The sequence below is a fragment of the Pseudochaenichthys georgianus genome, chromosome 13 (genome assembly GCF_902827115.2).
Source record: "Pseudochaenichthys georgianus chromosome 13, fPseGeo1.2, whole genome shotgun sequence".
In the NCBI taxonomy this organism is placed as follows: domain Eukaryota; kingdom Metazoa; phylum Chordata; class Actinopteri; order Perciformes; family Channichthyidae; genus Pseudochaenichthys; species Pseudochaenichthys georgianus.
In genome coordinates, this window is record NC_047515.1 from 34,931,752 (window position 1) to 34,955,704 (window position 23,953).

Genomic DNA, 23,953 nt, shown 5'->3' on the forward strand with positions numbered 1-23,953 from the left:
ATCCCCAGCTATCGTTTAGGACTATACAGTTCCCGTAAGGTTACGCATAGCGTCAAACAGCTGTGTGAAATGGAACGAAACCACACCAGACTATCCAAAACTGGAATCGAACACCCCTCCAGAACTACACATGCTGGCTATTGTGTTTCGCAAAATGTTCTATGGGACGTCTCTACTGAACGTTTTCGTTTTTCCCACAATTAGAAGTTGCCATTATTAAACACATTGGTGTTATCAAATGTAAAACATATAATTAATAAATGGGTGAAAATCACTTGTGTCCATAATGCGCAGCATTATATTAATGCCGTATACCCACATGACAGCTCATTGCTACTTTGTAATTCTACTCCACTACAATTCAGAGGTTAACCTGGTATTTTTACTCCACTGCATTTATTTGAGTTACTTTGCAGATTCTGATTAATTATGTGAAATATATAAACAACCCTTAAATCAGACTTTAGTTACACCTGAGTAAAATTCAGGAAGGTGATTGTCAAGTGCCAACAATCAGGAGAGATATTTGATAGTTGGTACTTGAGAAGACTAAACATGTATCTGCAATTGACATGAATGGAAACAAGTAATAAAGTATATTCATTACTCGTTATTCTCTACTAATAGTTCATTAAAGACTGTATATTATGGCTATTTTGCACATCCCTTTCAAGATTTTCAAAGGTTTATTGACATATCATACACAACTACGGTGCAATGAATGAAAAACATGGGTCACAGGTTCCTCAACAGTGCATTACAAGACATCTATCAATATGTGTGTACCACCACCATTAAACTGTCATATTCTGCACATTTCTTATTCTATCTACATACATAAGAGTATAATTAATGTGTATAATATCAGTTAAAATAAGTGCTTCAACATAGTTAACATTGCAGGAAAGCAATATATTAGACGTTAATTACTTTGTCAGGCTTAATATTTAATATTTAATGTTTAAATAAAGGTTAATCCGTGTTTCTGTTTTGCACCTCCTCCTATTAATATCTTTGTACATCCTGCACTAAACTGTTTTATTGTAGAGATCACTTATAGTATCTTCTTGATTTTTTATATTCTATATTTCTATATTTATACTTTCCCCCTATGAAAGTATGTACTCTTAATATTTTTTTAATCAAATATAACACAAAAAAACAATAATTCAATAACGTGCTTTAACCACTAGGAGGTGCACACAAGGTGCACACAGCCATAATAACTTTGTATTATTAGTGTGTATGTACAACATCTGAAGATGTATAGTTTTATGCATGCTTTAACATCATTTTACAGCATATTGCTATACTATTTCAGACTCAGTATTTACATTCTTACATTCAAAGAAAATCAGTAATATCTTTGAAAACTACAGTCCTTTTCTATCAGCTGTGCACCGTTAAGGTGTAAATATAACCTATCTATGAATTAGATCAAATGTAAAAGTCAGCCGAATTAGTGTTGATACTGCAAGGAGACGTATTGTGTGAAGAGAAATTGAAGATGTTGTTTAATTGTTGATATATTTATGATCCACGTCAAGTATTCAGTTTCGGCGCCATTTCTTCCAGTTTTTCCAAAGGTCTTCTCATCAGGGCTCTCTAAATAAAGAACTACGGCAGATCTGTAATATGTAATGCAGCCGAACCGTGTATTACAATGCCGTTATGTGACTACTTTCAAAGAGAAAAGCAAGAGTACTCGGAATTAAGTATTATTTTATACCTTTAAAATGTTTTCCGGATTTCATATAATATAAACACCAAATCCCAGCATGCATTGCGGCTAACACATCCAATCAGCGAGCTTAAAACCATAGCTGAGGATCTTGGGTAATCGCTCGAAATGCCTACGTCTGTTTCCGGTTATATTTATTTTGAAATTCAGTTCCTGACGGACGCCAAAAAAGCCCGAGATTATGGAATTAAACCAATAAATAAAAGCAAGGATAATTGTGTGTTATTGGTGAGTAAATAACAGTGTGTTATTTTTGAAAAGAATAACAAATTAGAAGGAAAAAAAGATTTAAAAAATACAGATTTCAGTATCCTGAGGCTCTGAGCCCCATTTATTTTCCTCACAGACGACAACAAAAGTCCGAAATTATACGATTTAAAATAAAAGCAATAACTGTGGCTTGATATTGAGTAAGAACATGTTTTTATGAACCACACAGCTTCCGGTCTTCCACGACCCGACCGGAGAAAAAGACGTGCTGTAGGCACGAAACACATTACCAGTAGAAATACATTGCTTTTAAAATCGTGCTGTGCAACACGAAAAAAAGGGGCAAATCGTGATGGTGAACACGAATCAATAGATTAAAAATCGTGTTGGTGAACACGAAATGCCGTGAGACTGGGTTGAATAACCTGACTCCCGGCTCGATGAGCGAACTATGGATAAATCAAAGAAAAGTACCGGAGGAACACAGGATTTAATTCTGTGTGGACAGAGTTATCTGCTTTCACAGCAAACGATGCTGGTTTACCGGTATGTTTGATATGTAGAGAGAAGTTGTCAACGGTGGTGCAGCCTTTACGAGGGGGAGGAAGACAGCTGACGATCGTCAGTCATAATTCAATGGGGTATGTAATTTATTTCAGAAAACACTTTTTGTTATATTCCATGGAATGCTCTTAACGTCCCGATAGCAATGAATATATTAAGTGCTTTGACAATAAATACATACAAAAATTAATCTGTGGAAGCCGTAGCGCTGTAAAAAGCACGAACAATCACCTGAGCCGGCCCGGCTAAAGTAACTGGATGGCCTACCTGCCTGTCAGCCTTCCATCTGTGCATAAGCTTATCTCGTGCCCTCATTGGTCATGTGTGCGTTCGTGTGTGTTGGAGGAGGGGCTCTGTAAGAAAGTCTGAAGGAAGAGGCATATTTTTTCCGGTTCTGTACTTTCAAAATTCTAGGGCACTCGAGCTGGTTTCTCCATTATTACCTACCCCACCTTTAACTATGTTTAGGGTGCAGCTGTTATTTCAAAGTGGGCCCATTTTAATAATATTTTTTTCCCTTCAAATGTGCAGAGGACTCCCCAAGTGCTGTGTTTAATTTATTTTAAAGTAGGCTTGTGTATTATTTTTAATTCTCCTTATAAGAGTTCTTTATTTCTTATTAGAGGTTAACAGTTGTATATCATGTAATAAATAGCCTAATAAATGCAAAAAAACTGTAGTTTTTGTCCGATATAACAATAAAAAAATATGAAATATGTTTTGCGGCTCCAGACAAAAAAATGTTTTGGAAAAAGGAGCAAAATTGCTCTTTTGGTCAAAAAGGTTGCAGACCCCTACACTAAACGATATAGTCCTATTTTCTTAAATCACTATATTGTGGTCACAAGTTTAAGTAGCCTATGTATGGGATTAGATTTGTATCATAAAGATAAAGCAACACTTTCTCAGAATAAAGCAAAACTATGAGTTTAAAAGAAAAAAAAACTGAGTCAAGCAAAATAAAATAAATTTCAAAAATAAAACTATAAGTTGCAAACAAATCATTTGTGTAATCATGTAAACTATGAGTCTTTTTTCTTTGTTTTAACATAGGTTTTTGTTTGCAGTTCTTGTTTCTTCTTTCTCAATGATTAGACTTTTGCTCTCGCTGCAGCTTTCTCTTTTGCGCTCCCTCATTTTTTGTTTGAGATTTTGACACAAACATCCCAGGTGGGCGGGACTTTCAGGAGTGTGTCCCCATTGGCTACTCAGTTTTTGAGTGACAGCCCACTACACCACAGATCATACAGTGCAACTCATGCAGCAAACTCCGGAGTCCACTTGGCCACGTTAGTGTCGGTGTCTCCTGGGGAGTTTTCATGAACATATCGGACTTATCTTATGGATTGCTGTGCATTATACTTGTGATGTGTAGTTCATACTTTATTCCAACTTTAAATATTTTAATACCTGAACACACTGCTGCTGTTAAATCATTTCCAAATGTGGGATTAATAAAGTGTCTGTCTATTTATTTTATAGATTAAAAAAACACATCTATGTATTTTCAAGCTAAAGGTGATGCACAATATAAACTGTATACTATTATTTTTCAAAGACATGTTACATTTCAAAAGCATATATTGCTATGTTTAGGACAAACAATTAAAGACTGCTTTAATTTAACAAATTCTACAATATCAAAGTGGCAGATTTGCTTTATTAAACAGACCTGACCTAGGTTGCATAACACAATTAGGAACATGCTCACATCTTACTATGTTGGTCTGAAGAGCTGAAGCATTCATACACAATGGATAACAACGGTGTTGTTTCATTCTATATTCTGTGAGAAAATGATATACATTTAGCATTACAAATTCGACATACTATTCCTGAGGAAGATATGAATAATCAACAGATTTGAATGGAATCTCTAACATTTCCATGTAGAATAAAGACAAAGGAGTGATTATACAAATTCCATTTATTGAAATTTGAACCAGAAGATGAAGTCTCAAAGAATAAAAGGACATAAACAAAAAGGTGGATAATAATACAATCTATTAAATGTATATGTAAAGATATTTGTTCAAATGAAATGACACTGAGCTAGTGACAACAACAACGCCCAGCGTGGATGAAGCTGGTGCAGGTCTTTCTTCATGCCCCCCCTCCGTGCTGTCCCCTCAGAGGAAGTGGGAAAACGGGATAAGACTCTGGACACCACGCTGTCTCAATGATCCACACTGTTAATATGAGAGGAAAATAAATGTTTTAGGAAATGAAAAATATGAAGTTAACAAATAAAACACAGCTCAGGGGCAGTCATGGACGGTAGGTTTTCCTACAAAGTTAACTCTATAACTATAGCCTCTATTGATTTTCATATCAAATTAGCGTGTTAATAAAATAAGCTATCATGGCTTATACTTGCATATCTAAACAGAATCATGAAAGCCTGTTGGTAGAGTCAGGCACACGAGTCCGCTCACTCACTGCTAGCTATGTAGCTAACTGTTAGGCTACTTAGCTTGCATTGTTATGGATCTGAAGAGCTAACTTTCATAGCACAGCTTTACTTCTCACTTACCACACTAAAAAAACAGACAGTATAGTACAGCACAAACAACACAAATGATAAATACTTGCATATATTTTCACTTTAGTATTATAATAATTGAAATGCTGGTTCTTCTGGGGGTGTTCTATCCACGCTCAGCTACCGCACCGCAGCTTCCTGCACTGTACAATCGTTGGAGGACTGGGCTGTCACTCAAAAACTGAGTAGCCAATGGGGACTCACCCCTGAAAGTCCCGCCCACCTGGGAGGTTTGTGTCTGATCATTGAGAAAGAAGAAACAAGAACTGCAAACCTATGTTAAAACAAAGAAAAAAGACTCATAGTTTACATGATTACACAAATGATTTGTTTGCAACTTATAGTTTTATTTTTGAAATTTATTTTATTTTGCTTGACTCAGTTTTTTTTCTTTTAAACTCATAGTTTTGCTTTATTCTGAGAAAGTGTTGCTTTATCTTTATGATACAAAACTAATCCCATACATATGGCAATGCGTGTAGAAAGATAGTTAATGCATATTTGTGCTGGAGGGTGTGTTTTAGTCTCTTTTGGGGTTCAATAATTGTTCTTGCTATTATCCAAGAATGGGGCAACTGTGGTCCAGAGAATAAATGGGTGTAGATCAATCGGAGGGTCAGTGGTTTGATACCACCCCCAACGGTGAAAATGTCAGAATCTCTTTGGGTAATACCCAAATCCATTGGAGAGGCCGACATAGCTGCTAATGTTAGCATTAACTCCTTTGAAGATATATCAAATGCTTGACATTCCCTGCAGGATGTTTTATTCATTTCTGTTTGCATGGATAGTATAACCAATATAAATAAAATAACATGACTAACTTTGTCTTGTTTCTTTTGCACTGTATTTGGTCAGCACTGTGATGATGTATTGTTGCTTTTGAGGTTATTTTCGGCCAATAATTATCATCTTGACTTTAACTTATTTTAAGTCATTCATCTAGACTGGAGCATGTGACAAACGTGCAACATATACATGTTTACCAGTCAACAATTGAATGCATTTATGAAAAATAAATATTTTTAACACTTCAATGACATAGTACAGTGTCAACACAAATGATCGTGTGTGCACCCAAAGCTAATGCTGCCAAGGACAATCTCAAAACCACACACCCATCTGACATAATTTCCATTACACTAAAATAAACATGACGACAATCATGCAGCTGCCCACAGATGCGTTACACCCTGTGATGAAGATCCACAGCCCAGAACCAAAGTACAACACAAAACATTCAACTTTTAATAAACTACTTTCATTCTCTGTTACTAATGAACCTTTCACAAAGCAGAGGTTAGAGCAGCTATTTATTTTAATAAAAGATAAGGTTTCATTGCCACAGCTGCTCCCTAATTCTGTCTTCAGGAAGGCCACTCATTTATTATGAGGAAACGGGGCCAGAGCACCTTCACTACCCATCAGTCTCTGTGTCTGAGGGGGTCACCTGGCATCACACTCACCTCCAAGTAATGATACAGCCCAAGGCCGTAGACGCAGCGAAGCTATAACGCAGGCGGTTATTGGGCCCGCCACCTGCCCATGTATCAGTTAAATGTTCTTTATAAGCATCACATAGCCGACAAGCCAGTGTCATTCATCCACACCAGGGAGAGTTTATTGTAGAGGTGTCTGGTTCAGCGACGCATGTGAGTCAGACATTTTAGAAGCAGTGACAAGCTGCCACAGTCTGTGTATACTCACTGTTTTATTGGTCATGTTTGCACTCTTGTGTGCTGCTTGGAGAAATAGCATAACTGTGGCTGACACAGTCCTGACATAACCCGTTTCCATCCTCGCGCCGTCGTTCCTCTACCTTGTTAAGTGTGTGCCTCTCTAGGCCTTACAGTACTTCAGGATATAAAAAAACACTTTAGTTGAACAGTTCCAGCTAACTTCAGTAAGGACAGGATTTGTTAAGGTTACTGACCTTATCCAAGAATGGGGCAACTGTGCACAAGCATAATTCAGTTTAAAAGGATGTACAGAAACACTTTTTGGGAAAACTATGAGAATGAAGAGAGGTGATTGAAGATGAGAAATGATTGTATATGTTTGTATACATGTAAATGTAGGTAGGAATAACTTGCATAATGATTTAAAGGACAATCATTGATCAAGTAAGGGGTGGGAATTAATAAGCATTTGCTTCCTACTCCCTTTCGGACACATATGATTTATTATTATTATTAATATGAAGACATTTTTTTTTTTTTTTTTGAATATACAAATTATTACAATGAATGTGGATAAATACTGTATTATAACAATACGGTATTCTGTTTCTCACATTTGTTATTTGTTATTTTTTAATCTTTATCTAAAATAAAGACAAAGAAAGAATGATGATTACTATGATTTTTCTTTCTCGCTGAGATGTGAGGCACTTGAGAAAAGTGTGTCCACAAATTGTATGTTGGAGAGTTTTTGTTTAGCAAGAGTTAAAGTAAGGGGAACTGGTGTGAAAAAGGACTTTAGTTAGTGTTGGAATTAAATCTTTAGTCAGTTGAGATGTAATGTATTTATTTCGAATTCTAGAAATGTCACAACCTCGCCTTATTCTGGACAAGGGAGGAGAGCTCAAACATGAGTTGGAACAAAAAGTAACTTCTTTTTAAATAAAGTGTAATGATGAACGAATAGTGGCAAAACCAGCTTATAGCCTTGCAGTATAGAGTTAAGTTTTGTCCAGACAAAAACATAAAAAGAAAATGGACTAAATAAAGGCAAGCAGAAACTATGAGGCAGTAAAATAACTCACATCTACCTCGAAATAAATAATTCAGAGCACATTCCTCAAATAAATAGCTGTGGCTGCAATGGTGGGTACGATCAGTTACAGCACACTGACACATTTTAGTGCTACTGACTGATGTGTTTTGGACGAGATGCTAACTTCATCTCATCTTCCGCCAAAGTAATGTGTAACAAATTAATACCAATCCCCAAAACAAGAGTGGTTTGCCAGGCAAGGAACAATTACAATCTCTCCCAACTGCAAAGTCTGTTGGAGGAATATTAGAAATCGATGGACCCCCGGTGAGGCCAGAGGGGCCGGGCCACCAGGCATGGCTCCAGCACTGGCAGCATATCGGGGCCCCTTCCATCTGTTGACCTTGTCTTTGTGTGCGTGCGTGCGTGTGTGTGTGTGTGTGTGTGTGTGTGTGTGTGTGTGTGTGTGTGTGTGTGTGTGTGTCTACTCATCTCCTATCTCGATCATCTGCTGAACTCCAATGTCTTCATGTTTCTCTCTTGTTAGGTCTGAAAAGATGCACCAGATGGTTTGTGAAAAAAAATCCTACTCCTCCAAAAGGAAAGATACACCACCCACATTGCAGCTCTGAACAATTCAAACCATGCGTGGCATACTTTAAACACACACATACATAAAGAGTTCATTGGTACATGCGTGAGTTGTACAAATAGCTTCCTGAGAAAAGATTGATGGGAGCAGATAAATCAAATCATCACGAAGGATTCTTAATATACTGACCCAAAACATGACCTTGGCTCTGTGGCTGCACGGTGTGTCAGAACAGGCACTGTGTGTGTAATCGTGTGCAAACTGAATAGTCAAGTCAAGTTTATTTATAGTCCTACACAAGCATGTTTCAAAGGATTCATATATCAAATACACTCCAGCTCACATTCACCCTGATGGGTTATTTGGAGTCTCCAGCACGCCTGACCTGCATGTGAGAGCATGACAACAGCACACAGCACGGAGCGACGCTGACATTCAGTTCACACATTTATGATTTTTTTTCATTTTGTTGGAACAGTTTTAAAGGAATCGTTTGACATTTTAAGAAATGTGCTTATGAAATAATTAAGACGACCCATATATCTGTCTGTGCTTTAAATATGAATCGACATCCAGCTGCTAGTTAGCTTAGCTTAGCACAAATACTGCAATCAGAGGGAAATAGTTAAACTGACAACTGTGATGCTGGTAAGCTGTATGGTTGGTTGCTTTTTGTTTTTGTTTTACTTGATTTATACATTCAGAAAACAGGGATTACTTAAGAAATAAGAACACTGCAACTTCAATCAGAGCCAAATATAAAATGCACAGATTGTTATCTTTCAAATCTAAGCTGAGTCCTCTTAAAATGCTTTTTTCATACATTTTCATAATAAGAACTATAATCTCAACTCAACTCACTTCTATTTGAGCATCATAACACCCGAGCAGCTGACACACACAAAATACATCAACAAGATCAGATGTGATTTTCCCTTAAACAGCCCTTATTTCCACCCTGGAACACTCATCATTTCCAGTTAATGGTTCTTTCGGACGCCCTTGTCACACTCTCATGCTTTTTGATTCAGCAACTATAGGGCATGAGAGTCCAAGCCGCCTGACGGACTGAAGCTCAAAATACCACATGACACTTTGCAGAGAATTGTAGCACACAGTCGAAAGATCATCTGAAGGCTTTTCCTCAGATTGTCCAGGCTTACAGGCAAAAACACACCCACTATCACATCAGTGTCTGCACTCTCAACTGCAATTTAGTGATTTCATTTCTCTTTAGCTGCTGCCTGCTTTTTTTCTCTCCTACTGTAAACGCTAAGTGATAAATGGTCTTAAAGGATGAATACACCAGACGTTATTAAAAACACAATTGTAAAGATATGTATACGTTTGTTCTTTTCCACGGATGTAAAACACTTGTTTTTCTCTTCTCGAGGTCTTGTCTTACATGACGCAATGTAAGCAGGGCCACCTCTGTGTGTTTGGCCCTTGGAAAGACATGTCTGGTCTCCGGCTCAGAGGAGGTGAGCTGGCTGAGGTGAATGGTTTTTGATCCTCTCACCAGACGCTGTCTCACCTCCACTGAATAAAGGCTCTTTATTCATCGACGCCTGAAATTAGATGTGGCACTTTTTAGTAGGATGGAGATGTTCTAGTTAGTAGAATGGGCATTAAGGTAGTTCCTGCCAATCACTGAAATCAACATCTGGATATATATGGAGTTTAAAACAAGATGACATTTGTATGTGCATGCAACATTGGCTTAATTCCGCCCAATTTCCGCAATATATTTCTTCATTTGTGCTAGGCACTCGTGCATAAGGGAATGCTTTATCTGTGACACAATTGCAGCTCTTCCAGAATTAATTCACCGCTGCCAAAACCAACATATGCTCTTGTCTTATACCATGATTCTGAATATGTCCAAGCTGTTGTCTTTAAGTGTCTTTATCAGGGATGAAGGATCTGTAAGGTCATGTGTAAGACAATTAGCATAGAGGGGTCGAGCTTGTACAGTGTGTCACTTACTCATGCATAGTTAATTAAAATACAATAAAAAACAGTAATGACACTTTCTCTCTCTGTGTCTTTGACCACATGTTCGTGAACAAGTGATCTCCATCTCTCTCCTTTCTCGTTATGCTCCTTTCTCCCTTTTCTCCCTCTCCCCCTGTCTCGTTTAAGTGCAGCAGCCCACCCTGCTCCGAGCGTTAATGGTACATGCCATTAGAAAGCCCATCTCTGGAAGGGAGGAGGGGAGGGTGGTCTCAATCTCTGCTAAGAGGCTACTTTAGTCTCCCAACATTATAAGCACATTCACATTATGTCTCCACACGCGTAGAGCCGTGTCACCCGTCACGACCGAGCAGAGGCACCGAGCCGCGGACAGCAGACAGAAACAGAGAGGGGCAGATACGGAGAGAGGTGGAGGGGTAAAAGGAGGGAGACAAAGCCAGAGAAAGATAGAGAAGAGGTGCAGAAACACAAACATCGCTGCCACTCTGACGTCTCTCCGCTTGCGCCTGTTTCGGCTTGTTTGAGCGCAAGAACAGAAGGAGAGAGAGGAAAGGAAAATAAATCCTGGGAGCGTTTTTTTTCTTCATCTCCGGCATCCAAGGCATGAAGGCGGGTGTCAGCTGGCACGGCAGAATAAAAGAAAGGGATGCTTTGACTGCTGCCTTTCTTTCAGCAAGGGACTAAGGAAGAGGAATGTGGGGACAACGCGCAGCATGGACAAAAACAGGATTTCTAGAATGAATGGGAGTCCTTCTGCCGCATGCGCTGGGAATAGCAGTCTCACGTTGAAGTCTCCGATTGAGGTAAACATAATCATACTTTATTTGTTGTGCCTGGGGGTCAGATAACGCGTTACATCTGAGAGACAAATGCATAGAGATGAAGCGATCTCCGTGCTGATCAGGGTTGGATCGGGGAGATTACCATCTTTGTCCCTGGGTCGCTGCGTGTGCAGCAGCACGGTTTGAAGTGAGAGGGAAGATGAATGCATGTGACATGCTGCAGAGAGCCAGTGTGAGCTGGGGATAGAGAGGAGAGTCTGCGTGATGAAAAGAATTGCTGCTAATCCTCATGATGAGCATTTGGGTGTTGAGATCTCAGAGGGTGATGGAGAGATGTTCTCCTAACTGGAGAGCAGAGCTGCTGCTGATCCAATTAAATTCAGAAAGTCTAGTTGATAATGCAAATGTAATTCATGTGAATTTCACCCTCTATGGTGCACATTATAATAACATGTGGAAGAATTGAAACATTTGAAAAAAGGGGGAGTTGAGTGAAAGAACAACATATTCTGTAGAGCGTGTTTTTCTAGAGCAAAGTCTGACAGAGCACTTTGACTGGTGACCCTAGGGAGCACACTACCTTCCAGACAGAAAATAACAACTTGTCCGCAGAAGCGAACACAAAAGGGGGCATTGGCTTGAGAAAAGGAAAGCTTGCGTCGAAGTTAAGTGGGCTGTTCGGTCTCATTTCTGACACCTACCTACCCAGGAAGCCCTGGCTGTTTATGAGGAAGATGCAGTGCAGTTGTTGTTCTCTTCACAACTGATGAAGAGGAGAAACACTATTACATTGTTTAAACCTATGATCCACTAATGATGCCACATGTTGGTTGATATGGCCATGAACTTCAAAAAAGCAGGAAGTATTGTTCCAGGATTAGTGGGGCAAGAGGGGGGAAAGTATTTTATATGTGAAATGTGCATTGGAAATAATATATTACAGGGTTCAGTGCTTAAGTCTATGTGTGTACAGTAGCTGGGACTCAGAAGTCTCAGTGGAAAATCGTGCACAGACAGTCCATAGGTCTGGGCTCCTGTCCTAAATCCTTACTCATGTGTCAGGAAACATCAACCTGACCCTCCCTGGAAGTTCTGACTGGTCCAGTCACAACACACTGACACCCATCATGACATCAGACATATCGGGCCAAATATACTGTCTCTCAAACTCATATTTTCACAGAAAGTCTTCAAGACAGAGTAACTGTGTTGCCATCATACTTTGGCAAAATGTGAATACGATGAAACAACTATCTTTATTTCCAGTGAGCCATTTAGTGCTCGATAATGGGAACCCAAACCCTAGGTCACTATACACTGGGAAATGCAATAAAACACAGATTCCTCCACATCCAACAGCATGAACTTGTTGTGCTCCTCCCTTCTTTAAACTTCTCCTCATCTGTTCCACAGTCTACATGCATGATGGCAGCAACACCTGGCGCCCATTCCTCAGCCTGTATAATGCTCACATGCAATGAAGCTGCTCTCGCGCTGCACTCTCTGACCGTGTATATATTTAGTTTCTGCTCAGTCTGGCAATGTCAGCAAATAGCATCCAGATCTCATTTATGGAAGCGGACGGCTTGTCATTTCATTCTGTGTTCATGGTTGCCCCCTCGCCTTGGCCGTACAATACACAAAGTGCTGAGGGGCCAGAAATACACATGATGGCTGCAGTTTTGCCACTGTTGCCCTTTATTACCACTGAGGAGTAGAATAGGATGGAATAGATATTACAACTTCCTTACAGGGGCCTATTTACAAGATACACTGACACAAAGGAAACCTTTCCCTTAATTAAATGTATTATGTCAACATATTATGCATAACTGTATTAGGTTACTTGAAAGCAGTGATAAGTTGAACCTAATATTTTGTATTCTAACTTATTATTTTCAATTAATAATACTATCTGTTGACATAATACTTTTAATTAAAGTCAACATTTCAATTTGTTCACTTTGCTATTTTTTTCATTTATGCTAATGATCTGGTTTATAATTGGTTGAAGCTGTTTTTTCTCATACGTATAAGAAACGGTTGGTTAGGTTATGCTGCAGAAACATTAATAGAGCTATTGGTATCTCTTTAATCAATTTCTTTCAGAGGGTCAAAGAAGAAATGTAAATTGAGGTCTTGATGGTTATTCTGAAGTGGAAGTACCCACAACTCTTTATTACAAAGCTTATAATCGGCATTACAATGTAAAGCATGAATGTTAGAAACACAAAGACGAAGCAAACATTATGGCCACACTTGAATTTCTGAACTAAAGTGATTCAAAACAGCACATTATTAACTACACTTTGAATTCAAACTTGAAGGTGAAGTGGGGCAAAAGTAGACATCTTCTCATCTGTATCTGAAATTGTAAATATTATCATAATCATACGAGACCTTTATTTGGCTAAACATCATGTGTGTGTTGCATGTTCATATCCGATAGCTCAGCAGCGTTTCACACATGGCTGCACAGTGTAATAATATGCATTAGACGCGACAAACGGATTACAAATGTTATGAAAGATATTGACAAGGCTGCAGAGGTTTAGAAACAGAGGGCAGTGTGTGGGTGCATGTAAAGCAAGTCTACCTGCGCTGAGAGCTCACAGATACAGGTTTTTGAACCCCACTCCAACGGGCAAAATTCATGTTTGATGTTCACCGCTGTAGTTTTCTCTTTGAAGGTAGCTCTCTCTGCAGATTCAGTCATGGAGCTGTCCAGCCTAAGGCAACCGAGGGGCGAAGCAGCCGACATGAGAATAAAACATCAACCTTTTCATGTACAATAGATACTCTATATGACTCAACAGCACAGCATTAAGTGTGTTCAGTACAGTATGTTGTTGTGCGTTATTGGTACATATATCTTGAGTTGATATACATAGGCAAGGCAAGGCAAGGCAAGGCAAGGCAAGGCAAGGCAAGGCAAGGCAAGGCAAGGCAAGGCAAGGCAAGGCAAGGCAAGGCAAGGCAAGGCAAGGCAAGGCAAGGCAAGGCAAGGCAAGGCAAGGCAAGGCAAGGCAAGGCAAGGCAAGGCAAGGCAAGGCAAGGCAAGGCAAGGCAAGGCAAGGCAAGGCAAGGCAAGGCAAGGCAAGGCTATTTATATAGCACCTTTCAACACCAGGCAATTCAAGGTGCTTTACAAAAATGAAAGACATTCAGATAAAGGCATTTAAAAAGATAATAAAAGAAACATTAAAAGAAAAACAAAAAACATTTAAAATCAGTCATTAAAAAGAAAAGCTAATAAAATAAACATTAAAAGATAAAAGTTAGATCTACATACATCTACATTTGGCTGTCACATCTTGATTTTGGAAACAGAGGCAACTACAAGGGGGAACTGGTACATTTTTATGATCATAAATATTAACCAGTGAGCCTTTGTTTGCTGACAGCAGAACAGTGTTTATGTGTTGTAGTGCATGTTTTACACCCTTAGTGCTGCAAAAATAAATTTTTCACAATTTGCATTCTTGAACATTGAAAAATACAAGTGCTTTTCTACATCAGCTAACAGTTATTATTACTTATATGACTTGAGTGCAGAAAGGCTAACACGATTTCCACCCAGATGTTCTGACCTCCTGCATCAAAACGAGTGCTCATTTACTAAAGCATCAAAATGCAGATTATTTTGTTTATATTAAAAAGTCCTCAGAAACTAAGGGAATGTTTTTACTAATAGAGAGTAAGGAGAAACTTTGTTTTGAAAAAGCTCAAGCAAATATAATTGTCCCCTTATAACACACTTTAAAAGTTAAAAGTTAACTTTTCCTCCCTGGATGTTCATTAAGAACTATTATCACTTCTGTCTTTTGAACAGATGGTAAGAGTATACAACGTAGAGAAAAAAGCAACATCTTCATTAATAAGTAAAGGTAACAATGGTGTTTGCTCAATAAGTCAGTCTGGGTTTCTAAAGTGCACGAACAGTTGTGATGGCATGGTTTGACTATGTGTCTCATGGTGGTCCTAAAAGTAGAAGCTTATAATACATGCCCTTTTTTAATGAACAGCTTGGAACGAAGTTTTAGCAAAGTGAAACTAAGATCAATCTGTTGAGCCTTGCAGCAGTGCTGTCGTACCTCCGTGGATTACACTCCATGGGGTACTTAAAATCTGTCTGGCTACCCATTAAGACAGCCACTATCCTGGCTCATTAATGTCCTGCACAGGAATTAGATCAACTGTGCTGCACAGACCTACGCTGGCAGAAGATCTCTGCCTTCTCTCCAGCAGCGTTTCTTCTTCCAGGGACAGCAGTTGTTTGCCCGAGGTACATCAAGAGTCGCGTGGAGTGACCAGCAGCACAGAATCATTCAACGTTGAATTCCTTCAAACTTTTGTAGCTGTTGGATTCATACGGACATGTTTTAGCTATTTCAGCTGAGGATGCCAACGATAATCACCATGTTTGGCATCACCACTCACTTACATTTGGAAATAGTGTTTGACAACTGGGGACTACACAAGTCCCAATCAAGTGCATTACATTCAAAGGAATGGACTGCTTGAAGTCTGGCAAAAGCTGGATTTTTTTGTTTTCCTTTTTTACGACATCATGCCGTATCTTAGAAAGGATTCACTGTTGTGCAGCTTCTTTAATATTTGTTTTCATTCGAGACGGTTTCCAATTGAGAAAGCAAGGTGGTGCTGGTTGACATGTTTGCTGATTAGGGTTAGGCTTTTCTGACACTGACCAATGTGACTTTTGTAGTCCTAGACAACGTGTACAGTGGGAGGTACCCCTGAATACATTTCATTTGAAGATGCCCATTCATTCAATGGAATACAAGGTTAAAAACGTGTCCTCTCAATATTACATTACTGCTCATGCCAAGAGACCCTTAAATGTTCTTTTGTCGATTCCGTTTCAGTTCAATTCAGTTAGCAGTCCCAAGCTTCCCTTATCTCATCATTAAATGAAAGCCAACATGTTTTTAGGCAAAATATAAACCATTGTAGTGATTGCTGCAGCTACTACTCCTATTTCAGATGCTGGGTGTAATGTTATTGCATTTACAAACCTGTAACATGCCAGAAAATGCTTCGCTTCAGCTTTGTATGTAGTTGTGAGTGTTGATTAAATGAGCAGCATTATTCCTGTCTCACAGGGATTTACTGCTAAGGCTTGTAATGCTGTTTACTGGTTCAATCAGTAATGCTGCACAATTAAAATAGGTTTCCCCTTTTTCTTAATGAATTTTTGTCTATAATCTCATTATATGTATTGGTGGTTACCCATGGTCCCTGGGGGCAGTACCGCTGTGTTAGTAAAAAATAAAGTATTAGGGACAGCTGGCAGTGCGGTATCAGTTGTGTTCACATGCATAAGGCCTGCTGGAGATTAAAAGACGGAGCAAAGATGCTACTGGAGGCGAATATATTGTATATGCAATCACACAGTGTGCTGTATACACACAAAGACACACATTATACAGGACACTAATGCACAGACACTAAGCAAAGCCCCTAACCCAGCCCTGGAGCCTTACCCTCCCCCACGGTCAAACCATATTCTGCCACACACAGTGACTGAAATATGGGGGGAAAGCACCATTTATTCACTTCTGCCTTCAGAGTGTTACAATTACATACAAGCAGAGAGTGAATAGGAAGAGTTTCAACTCTGTCCTTCAAGGAAAATCAGCTTAACTTATAATCAGTGTATTGGAGATGGCACAGCTTGTGTCTACTCTACATCCAAGTGTTTTAGCTCGGAGGGAGGGGGAGTTATAGGGGCTAAATGTAAGGCTACAGTTGTGCCGCAGTATGAAGTCAGGAGGCTGGGATGATCCTTTCACATAATGATAGAGGTCTTCCCCTTTCATCACTCTCTCCATCCAATAATGATGATGTGACCTGACAGTGGCGGTGAACCCTGGGAGTGAGCTCAGTGTTATACTCATTACACTACATCTATGCTGACCTTAAAATGAAGCAACATGACCAAATCATTCTTAAATTATTATTTGTCCAGGCTTGATTCGGACACGAGGGAAAATGTGACTTAATGTGATGTTCTCATAGAAGTTGAACATTGATTAGTATAAGAGTTACCAACGTCTATTCAGAGCTAATACCATCAAGAATTTAGTGATTTTGGCAGTAAATCAATGTTCTGCTATTTTTCTGTCTGTCTGATAAACATCCGGTTCCTTCCAGGGATAGCTGCTGCAATTACTCACATATTAGGCAATGGCAAACACATGGCACAACAAAACAACCTGGTTTGGGGCACGAACAAGCTCTCTCAATTGCCCTCTTGAGAAAATCCTCCAGGCTTTGTCGTAAATCCCTCAGCTTTCATGAGAATTAAGTTCTACCTTTTGTAGGGGGAAAGGATCAGCTCATGGACATGCTGGAAGATATATTAGTAACTTCTCAAAGACAAAACTGGCCAGGACAGATGTTTGAGCTTCACTGTGCTGCACAGCAGTTGAGTGGTCAGTGTGAAATGTGGATTCAGCTTGAAGAGAACATACGGACGTCTGCTCAGTTTTTAAGAAATGCCTCAAGACCCACCTGTTCCGCACCGCATTTTACTGACTGTCCTTTTCTTTCTTTTTTATTTTAACCTTTTATGCACTTAACTTTTTTTTTGACATTACCATATTTTATTCAATATGCTCCTTAGATATCTTTTTATTTTATTATGTTCTCCTTATAGTATTGTGAAGCACCTTGAGATGACGTTGTTTTTAAAGTGTGCTATATAAATTAAATGTATTAGATGTGGCTTTTTCACAGGCTCAGGCTCAAAATCGCTGCCCGATCTTTGCTCTAACCCTACCTGCAATACAATCACGAGAATAAACTCTTCCTAAAGAAGTTGTCCTGTTACAAAAAGTAATACACAAGCTATAAACAATAACAGCGTGGCATTTATAGATTAACAACTCTGTAGCACCTAATAAATACTACTGCTACTGCCAGAATGGATTAGTAAAAGCAGTAGGAGAACAGCAGAGGGACAAGGGTACCATGTTATTGGTTTCTTCTGTAGTCAACCTTGCTCCCCGCAAAGTGTGGTTGCCCTTTAAAAACATCCATCTCTCCAACAAGAAACAATACCGAAAAATAACACGCTTTTTCTTCTGCACTCAAGTAGATTTGAGTCGAGTAGATTCAGGCTGAACAATGTTGTATTTGTTTCTCCTTGTTAGGAAAAATAAGGCTCAGATAAGAAAATAACATGTCATCCAACATCTTTCTCCAATTCCTTTGATGTCACTCACCTTATTATCTACTGTACTACTGTGTCTGAGCTGTTGGCTTCCTACTGTATAGTACACATTGTATATAATCTTTCATCATATTTTCTTAAATTAAAGTTGTCAACTTTCTTATTTAATATTTTGCGATGTGTATTTCAGTAGCACAGGCTTGCTGTATAGAGCAGGGGTTCCCAAACTTTGCCATGCCAAGGACCCTCATATAGCATTATCCTCTTGGCGGGGATCCTCCTGTTGCAATTTTTTTTTAAATGATGTGTACAAGTGCCTCGCGATGGAGCATGCAGTGTGTTGCCACTACATTTGGGGCCTTCTGCCGGATCAAAGCTGTCACTCCGCTTTTTTTGCCTGTCATAGCCCCACTGCCCCATCTGAACGCACACCCACACAACGAGACCAGTCAAGTCTATTTGAGATGATGTACTCATCTAAAACTTGGAACATGTCTCTTCCTGTGTTCCTACCTTCCAGTGCTTTGCAAAATAAGTATGCAAGCAATTCTGCGACATTTGCTACATCCGTGCTCTCATCCAGCTGCAGAGCGAAATATTCACTAGCTCTCACTTGCTCCAAAAGCTGAGCAGATACTCAGTTTCACTCTCAGTAGCGGTAGCTCGATTCTGATTGGCTTGAAGGGCGGTCGTGTGATTAAAAAAAAAATATATATATTAAAAGATTGGCATCAAAGGACACATAGATTGATAGATATACAGTTATTAATAACATCTAAAAACATTAATTAAATTAAACTTTAAAAAAACTAAAAATCCCTTTTCCCTCAAACTTTGCGTGACCCCCCTGGTGCCCCCTGGCGGCCCCCCCGGGGGATCGGGGCCCCCACTTTGAAAAACACTGGCATAGAGTATTATGCAAATGTGTATGCAATCTACAAAAGACACCTTGATTGTTAACAAGCAGGGTCTTGATTGGAATCAATCGTGAGTGCTAATGATGCTACCATGGTACATCATTCCTGAACGGACTGATTTATGTTGGTCTTGATATGAGGAACTGTTCTGATGATACTAACACATAGGACCTTTGTAAGTGATACATAATTATGTATGGGAATTCTTGGATAGCTATTTGTTTTTAAGTTGATTTCAGGGAGGTTTTAAAATGGGGTTGTAACTTGTAGCAGGAATATGTGAGGTAATAAATCACATCTTTCACACACACCCCTCTCACGCTGGTAAGGAACATTGTTTCTGTCATTGCATTACATATAAAGGCCTCTGATTTCATCCAAATGGGTGTTAGCATGATCTCAGTTCAAACCTAAGGGCCAGGAACACATGGGTGTGTCCAAAATGATCTCTTTTATTTGTATCTTTTTCCAATGATGACTTGATTTAAAGGTCTCATTCATTAACCAAGTGCCAAAACAAGGGCATTTGTGAGATGTATAGTTTAAAGAAACACATCAAAATTCAACTGCCGCGTTGCTTTCACACCTGCAGTTTAGTCTTGTGGTTTTGTGTAATCTGCTGCTCTGAAAACACCTGATGAGAGCAAAATAAGAAGAAATGCAAGGGTTGGCGCATTAGCTTCCATATTCTAAATGATGTTATAGATCTGAAACCAATCTGATTTCATACGAATACTTGGGTGTAATATTGACCATCTGCTGTCATGGAAGGATCACATTGAATATCTGAGCAAAAGGACAAAACAAAGAATGTATTTTCTCCGCCGTCTTAGGTCTTTTGGGGCGAGCAGAGAAATTCTTCTGTTGTTCTTTACAGCTGTGATCATGTCCATTCTACAGTACTGCAATACTACCTGGTACAAATGTTTGTCAGCAGCTTTAAAATCAAAACTGCTCCACCTGTTAAAAATCTGCTCAAAGATTGTTGGTCAACCCTGTCAGAGACTCATGACATAACAACCTAGTGAGGCCGTCCAACAACATCAACTCTGACCCAAACCATGTTCTGAACAGTGACTATGAGCTGCTACCATCTAATCGGAGATACAGGGTCCCACGATTCAATAAAGTCAGACTGAAGCACTCCTTTGTGCATCAGTCACTCCTCACAGTAAACACAGAGCTGAATCAGATCAACTGCAGCTGAAGGCTCTTTGAGCAGCTTTTCTCTCACTGATTGTGCTGCTATGTTAAATGTTTGTTGTTTGTGTTTCATGTATTTGTGTCTGGATATTTGTCTGTTGCTGTTGGACATGGAGCTGCTGTGACGCAAGTCAAATTTCAGACTTGATCTGACAAATAAAGTAATATCGTATTGTATATCGTATTGTATCGTATCGTACTATCTCCCCTATGAATACACCATTAAAACCATGACTTTTTTTTCATTCATTGACTCAGAATGTGCTCAACTCATTTTCTGCTATGGTTCAATCATCCTTGCTGCACAGTATGAAATAAGATTGGCACTGGCTGTCTGGTTTTACCCATATGGTAATGGACGCGCAGCAGTCGTGACCGTCTGAGGCGGATAAACACTCATTTTCAGCAGGGAATGACTAGATTAAATATTGATGATTGTTTTTTGCTTGTGTGGTATATTTACATTTCCAAACCAACACAGCAGAGAAGCTCAAGTAAGAACAAATACAAATGGATATGTGTCAGTGCAGGGAGATTTTTCTTTTCCACTTCACTGCGGTTTAGTATTTACAAAATCCAATTTCTTTCCAGGCCAAATTATAGGTAAATTAATACTGTTCAGGTTTAAAAAGGTGTGTAAGAGGAAGATCAAGTTGACGTTTTTGCATCTTAGAGCTGCCAAACAGTATTATGTGTGATGCTGTTCTGCCAATTACCGCTTAATCCCATCCCTGAATTATGCTGGCACACAGGTAATGAAGGCAATTTGACCCTGTGTCCTTCAAGTTGATGCTAATATACCATTACAATTAGGGTTCAAAACCAGTGAAATATGTCCTCTTGATCCCTTCAGGACCAGGAGGGAAATCCTCTTTGATGTCGGAAGTGCAATTATTTCCCAAAAATGTATTTCACTTAAAAAGTTTTCAATAACAAGGTGACCTGTGTTGGAGCACCGGTCATTCACATTAATCGGCTTTCTGCTTTGGACTTTAATTAATAGTTTTTTAAAAGCAATGAGCAGCGAATCTGACCTGCCTTGCCACCAGCTTTAATTTGTAGAGCTTCTCAGCTATAATAATTAATTACCGTGAACAAGCTGTAAAGTACAGATACAAAATAAAAGCTTAAACTGTTCATGCTCATAATCATTTTAATAATATTTTTTATGTGATGTCTTTGTGCACCGAGGAACATTGGCAAGTTATGAATAAGACAGACTTTTAATGTTAGTGATTGAAGAGCTATTCATTGTGATTTCAGAATATAGAGAAACACTGACAGATGCCGACCCTCATTTATCTGTGCATAATGCTACACAGCAGGTTTTATATGCAGTTAACATATGCAGTCCAGAGGGCCCCTAGGCAACATCTACTAGCCTCTCCATACCATCTGACTACAGAAATGATGGCTCTGAATATTATCATTTTCAGAATATGACGGAATTATTAGAGCAGAAGTTGAGCAATGACTTGTGCAGTCATACTATGCAAGCTGTAGCTGAACAGCATGTGTTCATGTTAAGGGGAACGCATTGTATTGTTCTACTACTTCTGGGTGACCATTAAACAACCATCTAAACACAATGGCATAATTGTTAGCCATTCTCTCTGAGTGATTTATGGATGCATGGATTTAAACACATCAACATGAGTCAACAATTAAAGCCTCTCAAGTACAGTTTGAGGAGTGTTCAATGAGCACTACTCAGCGTTGTAGTACTTTTGTTCCCGTGAGAGACTCGATTCAATGGCTTGTTTATGTCTGCTTCATTTTTATTCAGTAGAGAAGGAGCAGACGTGTTGCTAAATAATTACTTTGAACCATTAGAAAATGACATGTAGGTTTCTCACACATCGTAATAATGGTATGTGCTGCCTGGCGACGCATGTAAGTGTTGGAATGATGTTTCTGAAAAGTGCTGTATGGATATCAACATGGTTCTGGGAAATAGGCGAAGGCACATTTGCTGCTTGACCTGAGGCGGAGCGCCCGCTGTAGCCCACCACAGTTAGATGGTGTCGAATGCTCTCACATCTGTCTTCATGATATGATTCATGTACACAACGACTTCAAGCAACTCTCAAACAAATTTGACTTTAGCCTGAAGTGCAGTGACTCATGTTCCTGTTTGTATGCACTCATTTGCTTTCATTGTATATACAGTGATGTCAGAACCATTGCAGTAGTGCAAAAACAATGACAGTTAATTTTTTAAGATCCTTTATCAAATGTCCAAGTCATTTATGATCATGAGTGGAGTATATGCGCACATTGTTAATGCGTACTGTATGTGTCTTTGTCCTTTGCCTGCACCAGATGCATGAGAGTTATTGAAACAGGATCATTTGAATGAATGCCAAGAGGCTGTGCTCTGCTACATGCAGCTCAGTGTAGCGTCATCGCTAAAGATAACTGTAGACAGAACAATGTTCACGCTGAGCATAGGAGTTGAGTTATAATGCGCAGTGGGTTGGAAGCCCGAAACAAATGCCCTTGTGTGATTGATTACACGCTACAAGCTAATGAGATAAACAGAGCTTGAATCGATTCAGTCGGGGAGGAATCAAGCCAGAGGCGCATATGCAGCCGTGTGCAATGGCTGTATTGACACTAGGGCTGTCCCGAATACCATTTTTCGGGCTCCGGATATTCGGTAGTAATCAGCAGCGAATATTCGAATATTCGGTGCGGAGAGATTTGTATTTATTTTTTAGTAAAAAAAAATTTCACATTTTTTTTTTTTTCACATTTTTTTTTCTTTTCCCAAAAGGTTTCATAACACGCTCCGAATCCGAGACACCTGACAACACGCTGTTAAGCAGAAGCGCAGACAGAGCATACTATTACGATTTATATGTATTTATTGTCTCAGTACTCGCAAACATTAAAACTAAATGTGTCCTCTGCATTTAACCCAGCGCAGCACCCGGGGACCAAATCTGGTTCCACATTCCGTCTATAACATTTTACAACCTGAACAGTCAAACAAAGATACAAAACACATATTGTGCTGCCAGCTTCATGTTGCTGGCATTGTCGTGGACAACGGCTACTCGCTTATAATTCGGAATGGCAAAGGCGTCCGCCACTTCTCCAAGCTGTTCTGCAATATTTACTCTCGTATGGTTTACTTCCATTACTTTGGTTTCCAAAACAAAGTTACAGAGTTTCCACTCCCGAGTTATGAAATGACAGGTGACAGCCATATACGCCTCCATACGCACCGAGGTGGTCCAAATGTCCGTTGTAAAACTTACGGCAGTTGAGTTTTCAATCTGAGTTACAATTTGGTGTCGGTGATCGCTGTACTTCAGAGACATGGCATCTAAAATACTGGAGCGTTTGGGGACAGTGTAGCCGGGCTCCATCTTCTTCATTAATTTTCTGAAGCCTTCGCCTTCGACTATGTAAATGGGTCTCATATCCATAGCGATGAAATCTACTATGGCATCTGTTATCTCTATCTTTCTTTTCTCCGTTATCGTTTTTTGGAACTGTAGGGTCTGCTGTAT

General features: G+C 39.3%; 1 protein-coding gene across 2 annotated transcripts in view; it reads left to right on the forward strand.

Annotated features, from left to right (window-relative positions):
* The first annotated feature begins 10,578 nt into the window (after window positions 1-10,578).
* Window positions 10,579-23,953, forward strand: part of b3gat1a (beta-1,3-glucuronyltransferase 1 (glucuronosyltransferase P) a) — a 95,579-nt gene continuing 82,204 nt past the window's right edge. For both annotated transcript variants that reach the window (XM_034097341.2, XM_034097343.2), the window contains exon 1: window positions 10,579-11,141. The gene's annotated coding sequence lies outside the window, so the exon portion shown is untranslated. The remainder of the gene's footprint in view (window positions 11,142-23,953) is intronic.